Source organism: Cupressus sempervirens, chromosome 10 (genome assembly GCF_028749045.1).
Source record: "Cupressus sempervirens isolate cs-2001-9-10 chromosome 10, ASM2874904v1, whole genome shotgun sequence".
Taxonomy (NCBI): domain Eukaryota; kingdom Viridiplantae; phylum Streptophyta; class Pinopsida; order Cupressales; family Cupressaceae; genus Cupressus; species Cupressus sempervirens.
In genome coordinates, this window is record NC_143127.1 from 836,056,088 (window position 1) to 836,065,655 (window position 9,568).

Here is a 9,568-nt window from a genome sequence, read left to right on the forward strand (position 1 = left end):
TATTATTTTTAGTAAAAAAATTTACTATGTTAAATTTCAAAAATATTTTTTTCCATTAAATATGTTATTTAAATTTTACTATGTTAAATTTTGAAAATATTTTTTCACTAAAATATTGATATAATCTAATGAAATATATTATATTTTTATATTTTGTATAGTATAATTTAATAATTACAATAAAATTTATAATTTAATAATTACAATAAATTTATTCGATGTACACTTGTTACTCTTAAGATCAATAATTTAAAACAATTTAAATACTATTTAATAGCGTTGAATAAGTTATACAATATTGTGTAAAAGTCTATTTTAATTATCAAGATTTATGCATGTAATATGATATTTGATGTGCAAATGTTTATTCTAAGGAATTTTAGTTAATTTATAACATTTTGAATGATATTTAATAGAGTTTTAGATGAGATTGTGTTCAATTTTTAATTAATTTTTATATTTTATTATATGATACCTGTAAGAATGTAATATTAAAAAATTAAAAATATTGATTAAAAAAGTTCAACATGGTCAATTGGGATTACACAACATGACAACGAACGAATTGAAGACATATTATTTTGAATTCTGATTTGTTTCAATTTGGTGAATCTTAATTAAGAGTCATTCTATTACATTTTCAATTATAATTTTTTTTTTTTTTGGAAGTTTTTAGGTGATATATGGTAAGAAACAAATTAAATCACACTAATATATTTCATTCTAGACCTTGAAAGTAATTTGATTTTTGGAATGCCAAGGTTGATAATAGTGAGTAAATCTTTAGATCATAATTTTTTTTCAAAATTAAATTATATTGAATTGATATGTATTGATATAATACTTTTTTAATTTTATAAATTTAGTGTTTTCTTTGATTAAAAAAAATTGAAACAAATAGATGAACACAATATTTTCATAATAACAATATAAAATAGTCATAAGTACTATAAAATGAAATAAATAAATAAGATTAAATAAAACTAATAATTTTGCATTGATAATAATACTTACAATTTACTAATAATAATAATAACACTTCAAAATATAAAATATAATAAAAGTTTTTTTATTAAAATTTATGAAATTGACATAATAGAAAAAATGAATAAAAAAACTCAAATATGTTTGTCCAGAAAGTCTAAAATAAATCGCCCATTTAACGCATAGGTTGAGCAACAAATTTTTTTATCTTCTCAGCAAAAAAAACCTACTCAACTTATAAAATATTATAAGCTTTCATTGCCGAACAAATGCATGTAAAACGCGGTTTATAATTGATTTCAAATACACCTAAAAATCTTTTAGAAAACCTCCTTGGGTTACGTTTTTTTTGTCAGTAAGTACGGCTGTAGGCCGTGCATGCTGAACGTAGGGCATTCGGGCAGGGCAGGAAGGGACCGGTCCGGTGCAAATATGTTGCACCGTAGTGCCCCTGATCTAATAGGACCTGTAGAGACCTCGGAATCTGGGGCACAGGAGTCTCAACTGTGCCTTCCAATATATTCACCACTTCCCCCATTCTCGGCCTCATATTCTCATCATCTTGAATGCACAGCCCAGCCACTACAGCAACTCTTGTAACTTCTTCAATATTTGCCTCGCTTGCTATCCTTGCATCCACAACATCTCTTATGTTTCCCTTCTGGATTTGAGATGAAGCCCAGGTAGGAAAGTATAGCCTACTCTCCTCGACCTTTAAATCTAAATTTCTTGGGCCAGATATAATTTCCAGCAACGTCATGCCCAAACTATAGACATCCACTTTCGAAGTGATAGGAAGGCCAGAGATCCACTCAGGAGCTAAGTACCCTCGGGTTCCTCTTGTGGTGGTCAATACGCGGCTGAAATCTCTACCAATTAGCTTCGCTAACCCAAAATCTCCCACCTTTGGGTTGAAGTTGCCGTCAAGAAGAATGTTTTCGGGCTTGATATCGCAGTGAATGATGCGATCCCTGCATTCCTCATGTAGGTAAAGTAATCCTCGAGCGGTGCCTAGGGCGATCTGAAATCGAGTCTTCCAGTCCAACACCTTCTCCACATCTTCCGGCTTAGAGAAGAGGAAAGAGTTTAAAGAGCCATTGGGCATGTAGGCATACACCAGTAACCTTCGTGAACGTTCTACGCAGAATCCCCACAGTCGGACCAAATTAACATGCTGTATTCTGCCAGTGGTAACAATTTCTGCACGGAATTGCTTCTCTGCTTGCGTGGAACCCTCCAATCTCTTAACTGCAATAGGCGTGTTGTCTGCCAGTTTTCCTTTGAACACAGAACCAAATGCTCCGCTACCCAGCTTATGCTTGAAATTCTCCGTTGCAATCCGCAGCTCTTTGTAACTGAACTTTCTGAGCGACATTGGTACTTCCTCTTCCACGTTCTCCTTCAGCAGTCTTCGCCGCAGACTAAATGCGGCGAAGACAGAAGCTGAAACAACACAAATGGCTGCGGCGGTAGGAAGTACAATAGTAAGCCAAGGGACTTTCACCCTTCGGTCTGATGTCGAATGCTGCAGCTCAGAAGCCGCCAGCCTAATGAAAACCGATTGGCTCTTTGGCGAAACGCTCATTCCCAATAAATCCCCAAACCAGACTCTGCAGACAGGTGGACCAGAATTAGCGAAAGCAAAGGCTGTGCAGGAGCAATTGCTGAGACAAGCTGCGCGGCAGCCTTGCTCTGTTGGCTCGTTGTTGATGAAGACAGCTTCCGTTTCGGGCAAATATTGGTTCTTGGCTTCTAAGAAGTCGTCCGTTGTGCCCGTCGTGTGAGAGCACTGCAAAGGTTTTCGCCGAGCACACCCCGTTGACCACCAACGACCTTGAGAGTCATGCTTGGGAGTGAAGCCCTGAACACAACTACACACGTCATTCGCATTGCACAGTCCATACGCCCCGCAGATTTCGAAATCACTGCATTGACCTCTGTATGTCGACCACCTTAGACTCCATCTACCATCATCCATCAAGTAGTAAAGTTCAAATTCTCCCATCTGGTTAAGCAGGATCCGCCCCATGATCATATGATCTATTGGACTTAGGCCAAAATGAATGTATATCTTCGAAGGAGAAAGCCTCACACAGGACGTGTGAACTTTCTTCTGAGCTTCTAATTGGGGAATCTTAGTGAAATAGTTTTGCCCAAGCTCTCCAAGACATTCTCCACTCGACCAATATGGAAATGTATTGTTAAAAAACATGAATAACTCCGTGCTTCCTGGAGCCGAGTCCATTCTCAAAGAGAAGAGCCCACTCGCAGGATCTGAAGAACTCCTCCAGGAAGTCAGCGTCATGCCTTTCCACACACTCATGACAGGCAACAATGTATCTGTTCGATCTCTGAAACTCTCCCAAACAACTGCAGACTCGTTGTGAGCGTCGAGGATTATGAAATTGCCAGACCCCATTAGCACTGCTCGTGATCCTCTCTCGCCAATATTAGTTGGCCAAACTGACTGGCCATTTCTATCGACCAATCTCAGATGACCATCCCTTGAAAATTCCAGAACTCCAGGCTTTTTAACGACAGGATTATCTCTGTTAGCCACCCAAACAATGACCTTCTGAGAGATGGGGGCATACCAGATGCCAATATACCGATTGTTTGTTCCATTGGGACTGAAAAATCCCAATTCAAACTTGCCATTCTGGGAGATTAGGGTGTGATTTCCAGTGAGCGAAGCCCCCCGTGGAAGTGTATCTACACCATACTCCCGTGCTACTGAACTGTAGTAATGCTCTGCAATAATTACAGTAATTGCTATGAAAAAATACTTCTTCCCCATTTCAATAACCACGGCGTTCGTATCTCTCTTGACAATTGTAACGAATTTAAAAAGAAAATAAGCAGGTTACCAAATGAGTAACATGGCGGACGCGGTCCAGGCAATCCCACGGAAGTTTAGAAATTTCACTGCCTGTAGTCAATAGCCAATAATTCCAAACATTCCACTACATGAAAATTAGATACCGCCGGACTAAAATCTACATTACGCGATAACTTTTTTCCGTTTTCTTCCGAATTTAGAGAATGATAGTCCTCCTTCGTATAAGATGCTCCTAGTCCACTATAACAGGATTCTATAACATTTTAGTATTGAAGTGCGGGAAGATGATAACTCTACAACGTCGATTATGTTTAAAGTCAATAAGTCACCGGTTCGACCAGGAGAGTACGAGGAAACAAATAAAACAAGAAGATTTTTAGAGCGTAGATATGACACTAGTGGTCTCCCTCGACAGGGAATCAAATAAATAAAAGATTTTACAGCACATTAGACCGCTTTCAGGTCTTTCAATGAATAATTACGGTCGCAGTTTTGGAAAATTTTCACTTTCAATGAATAGTTACGCTGTAGGCGTTCCCCATATGAAGTGCAGGGCCTGGTTTTTACAATCAATGGTCGAAATTCTTGGAGAAGGTTGGACAACCGTTCAGTAAATCGGAACCATTCAGCATGCATTCACCATTACCCTCAACCACTGACATTAGGGTGGGTATGGACATCAATTGTTCTCTGCCGAACATATTGACTTCTGCGGCACTACTGCACGTGTTCAGACTTCATAGATTTGCTCCTGCACGCCAGAAAGGGGTGTCTCGTAGTTTCTCTTGGTCATCACAACCTTGGCGAAAGATCTCCCAAAGGCTTCAGCCATAATGATGAAAAGAGAGGGGAGAGGGGTCTCCCTGTCTAATGCCTCTAGACGTTTCAAAAAAGCCCTCCGGGGTCCCATTTATTAGAACTGAAATTGTTGTAGTGGAGATGCACTTCTAAGTAAGATTGATTCATTGGTGGGAAATCCTAAACGCTTCGAGGGTTTCACAAAGGAACAGCCAATCCACCATATCATAGACTTTTTGAATATCTAGTTTCGCAAACATGCTTGCCTCTTTATTCTTATAGGCAGAATGAATAGTTTTGTGGATAATTAAATATGACATTAAGAATGGATCTCCCAGGATTGAAACCTGTTTGTTCTTCAGTTATAATTTTAGGGAGGATAAGCTTTAATCTATTTGTTAAAATCTTCAATAAGATTTTATAAATGGTATTACACAACACAATGGGTCTAAAGTCTCCTAGACTTTCAGGATCCTCCTTTTTTGGGATCAAAGTAAGAAAGAAATAATTGATTTCAACTAACAATGATCCACCATTTCTAGATGCTTCAATAGCTTTCCACAAGTTTGAGCGTATTATGTCCCAACATTTCTGATAAAAAAAGCCCTGAACTCCATCTAGACCTAGTGACTTATCGGGGTTCATATTAAATACCACCAATGTGACTTCTTCCAAGGTTAAGGGTTTATTCAAAGCTTTATTATCTTCAGCTGAGACTATTTTTAGGATCACTCCAAGCATATTGGATTGAGCTACTCTATTGAACCCTCATAGTTATTTAATAAATTTTGGAAATGGTCCACAAAAATCTTTGAAATCTCTTTCAAGATTTCAGTTGGAATACCCAGATGGTTTTTAATTCTATATATCTTACTTTTTTCTCTATTATGAAGGGTAGAGTTATGGAAGAATTTCATGTTCCGATCTTCCTCATCTAGCCATTTCTCTCTTGACTTTTGCCTCCAAAAATTTTCTTCTTTGGATAATATATCTTCTTGGTTAGTTAGTAGTTCTTTTTCTAGAAGGTAGCTTTCATTATTCATACCTTTATTAATTACTTCTAGATTTAATTCCTTTAATCTTTCTTCGATGTCTAGTTTTTCTTTGAAAATATTATTGAAGTGATCCTTGTTCCATCTAAGAATATTTTCTTTCACCATTTTCATTTTTGAAACAAATATAAACATTCTAGAACCTTTAAAATTACCTTGAGATCACCAATCTTTAATACAATCCAGAAAGATTTGCATCTAAAAAGCACTTTTTTTTTGCATTTAAAAGGATTTCTTGCCAATTTATATGGCTTGGAGAATTCAATTATGACTGGGAAGTGATCAAAACCAGCAATCGACAAGATAGATGATTAGATGTTAAGATTATTTTTATCCAAATCTCCTTTAAGGAAATACCTATCTAATTTTTCCGCTATAAAAGAAAAGTACTTCATTTTGTTATTCCATGTGTAATTCCAATTAGTGAGTAGGATATCGATCAAGTTATGAAGATTGCACCAATTTTAAAAATCTTTAGAAGCTTGTGAGATATGTTGTAATCCCCCTACTTTTTCATTTAAGTTTAGTATAGTATTGAAATCTCCACCTAATAAGATAAGATTTTTCTTATGACCATTAATAAATACACTAATTTCATCCTAGGTCAATTTTTTGTCAAGATTATTTGTTGGACCGTAAACGTTAACTATGATAAACTTGAGATTGGATTTTAGGCTTTTGATTGAGTAGAAAATCCAGTTATTGATTCCATTTAGGATAACTCTAAGGTTACTATCCTGGGATTCCATATGAAGCTTAAACCCCCGAATGCACCTATAGCTTCTTGCAAAGTGATATTCTAGTTTCCTAACTTCTTACCCAATTTAATACCTTCTATCTTATTAAGTTTTATTTCTTGTAATAGGTTAACTTTTGTTTTAAATAGTTTTAGATTTTTTTTTAATAATCCTTTTTTTGCTAGGGGTATTTAAGCCCCTAGCATTCCATGTAGTAATCCTCACACTTCCCCTTCCCATTATTAAATAACTGATCAATCTTTTGTTGTTCTCTGTTCCAACCATCCACTTCTCTAAGTTCTTTAAGATATTTTTTTCTCTTTTAGCTTTCACTTTGCCAAAATTAGGTGAATTTATACCTTCCTAATTCATCTGAATCCCAAGCTGCTCCATGTTCTTTTGCGCATTTTGAGAGACATTTGACTTGCTTTCAACTTTTCCCTCCATATCTTCACTTTCCAATTCTCTTAGGATTTGTTTTATTATGCTTGACTAATTTTTTAAAGTGTTATCTTCTAAACCTGAAAATTCTCTACTTTCCTCCCCCACATAATCCTCACTTTTCTTTGTATATGTTATATTTTCAATTATCTATGGAACTTTCTTTTCTTTATCATCATTTTCAATGTTCACCAAATCTCTTTTTAAGTCTTCACATTTATAGTTGTCTCCTCCTAATTTAAGTACTCTTTGAATTAGGTTTTCTTTCTGGGCATCAGTGCTATTGTCTATATTCTTAAAACTAAAATCTTGGATTAATTCCTCGATTAATAAATCTAGGTTGTCTTCTTCCATCTTTGTCATTCTCATGCTCTCCAATTCTTCTTCCCAAATTAGATTCCTATGTAAAAACTCATGAAACTCTTGTATTAGAGGTTTTTCTACTCTATTCAATTCACTACTCTTATCCTTTTGATTGTTGACCGATGGAAAGGGTGAACCGATTATTGATGATGGTGTCTGCCAAAATTTGGATAGCCTAATGGCTACCTCTTTGTTGGGAGTATCTATTATATCCTCTTTATCTTTCAAATGATGTTGAATAGATCTAATAGCCTCATCTAGAGTTTTAATCTCCCCTTTTCCTATTGCTTCCCTATCAAATAAAAGAGAATTTTCTATATCTTCTATATTGTCCTCTCCATTACCTAATAACTTCCCAATATGCTACTTTTTGGTGGTGTCTAGAGCTTTTACTTCTGCACTTATGATGCTTGAATTTTTAAACACAATGTTTTCATTGTTAACATTGTTTAAACCCTGCAGCTATGTATCAGAGATGTTGGATTTATCCTTTTTCACATCTTTGGATTTTTGTTTTCAATCAGAGAGCTGCAATTTTGGATCCACACTGATTTCTATGCCCTTACCATTATCTATTAGCTCAAACTTTCCTTTGTTGCTATTAGGTGCTACCTGTTTCTCTTTTGCAATCCTTTGAATATCTATTGACTTGTCTACTTGTTTGATTCTTGGACTTTTCCTTTGATCCTTCTTTGTAGCTGAAGTGAGAGTATATCTATCTTCTGATGAAAAATCCACCTTCCATCTCTTATCTGCCTCTTCTATATAGTTTAGTTTTGGATGAATTGTAGTGCCCTCATGAGAATGTATGGGAGACTTATTTGTTGAGATCATATGAAGTTTTTGTGTTTTATAATTCTCATCATAGGGAACTTACTATTGAAATATGAAGTGAATTTCAATGTCTTGAATATGATTTTCCTATAATCATCTAATCTTATTATTTCTAAAATTTAGCCTTCCTAACTATAAAAGTTTAGATTATAGATAGCTCTATTAGTAATCATTTTTCTTTGCATAGAAATTGGGTTGTTAATCTTACTTTTGATAAGTAATTTCACATTATTACAAAAATGAAAAGAAGAATCTATACCAATTAGTTCGCCCATCAATGATCCTAATTTCTTAAGTATCTCTATTTGTAATAATTCCAGAGGAAGATATTGAATGGCAAAACATGTTGACAACATGATATATAGCATTCCTTCCTTACAATCCGGAATCCATTCTACAAATTTAACAACATATCCTTTGAAAAACTAGTCAGATGCGAAAAAGAAATTATTTTTTAACATATTCATCAGAGTAATGCAAACAAATTAATCTATCTAAATAATGGGATATACTTATCTAATCCTAACAATGTCCCTGTAACAAGTTAGTTGTTGGATGCAATTGTTCAATTGTGTGTTGTCTTTGATGTTACACAAATGTCATATTAGTTATTAGTCAGAGTCTACCAAGCTTAGTTGGTGAGTAGGGTAGAAGGCAGAGTCTACCGAGCTCCAAAGGTTTGAAAGAAGGTTTACAGTGTCCACCGAGCATTCTTAGGCTTTACCTTGTGTAGACAGTTGTTACCGAGCTTCAAAGGTTGACAAAAGAAATTTAGTTGTTACCAAGCTTCCAAGGTTGATAAAGAAAATTTAGTTGCTATCGAGCTTACTCAATCATCAAAGGGAAATATGGTAGAGATAGTTCTTATCGAGCTCTCATGGTTAGCGAAGGAAATTTAGTTCTTACCAAGTTGACTTGGTAGCCAAAGGATTTTGCAAATTTTTTAGTGTTAACTAATTGAGGTGGTTAACTTAGGAAATGTTTTTTGGAACAATGTTTACTGAGTTGGGTTAGCCAATGAAGGATTTCATTTTTTTTTAAATAAATTTTATTTTTTTAATGTAATATTTGTAGCCGACTAATGTATGGTTTATTGGTAAATGTAACTTGTGAATGAGCCGACTTGATAATCTGAATGGTATATATAAGAGGTCAAGTTGTGAATTCTAAGTGTGTGTGATGGATTTGATGTGATATGAATTTGGAGAAGGACTGATTATTATGAGAGCAAATTTTGAAGGATGATCAGATATCATTGAGGAGCAGCAAACCTATATTTGATCAAGGAGTATATAATGATGCAAAATAGAGATCTGTAATCAGAAAATTCAGTTACATCTTATTCAAGGTTGGCTCCTAATAGCGCTTACTTCAGAAGAGTGAAAATTGGTAGCTAGTTACTTTGTGGTTTTTCCCATATTGGGTTTCCACACTAAATCTGGTGTCTCCTGTGTTCATGTTATTTACTTTTGCATGCATGTTAATTATTATGAATGCTAAAAGATTAGTAACAAGTTAAT

General features: G+C 35.0%; 1 pseudogene; it reads right to left on the bottom strand.

Annotated features, from left to right (window-relative positions):
* Nucleotides 1-1,254: 1,254 nt before the first annotated feature.
* LOC149536579 (G-type lectin S-receptor-like serine/threonine-protein kinase At2g19130 pseudogene) lies at nucleotides 1,255-3,967 on the bottom strand (annotated as a pseudogene).
* Between the last annotated feature and the right edge of the window lie 5,601 nt (nucleotides 3,968-9,568).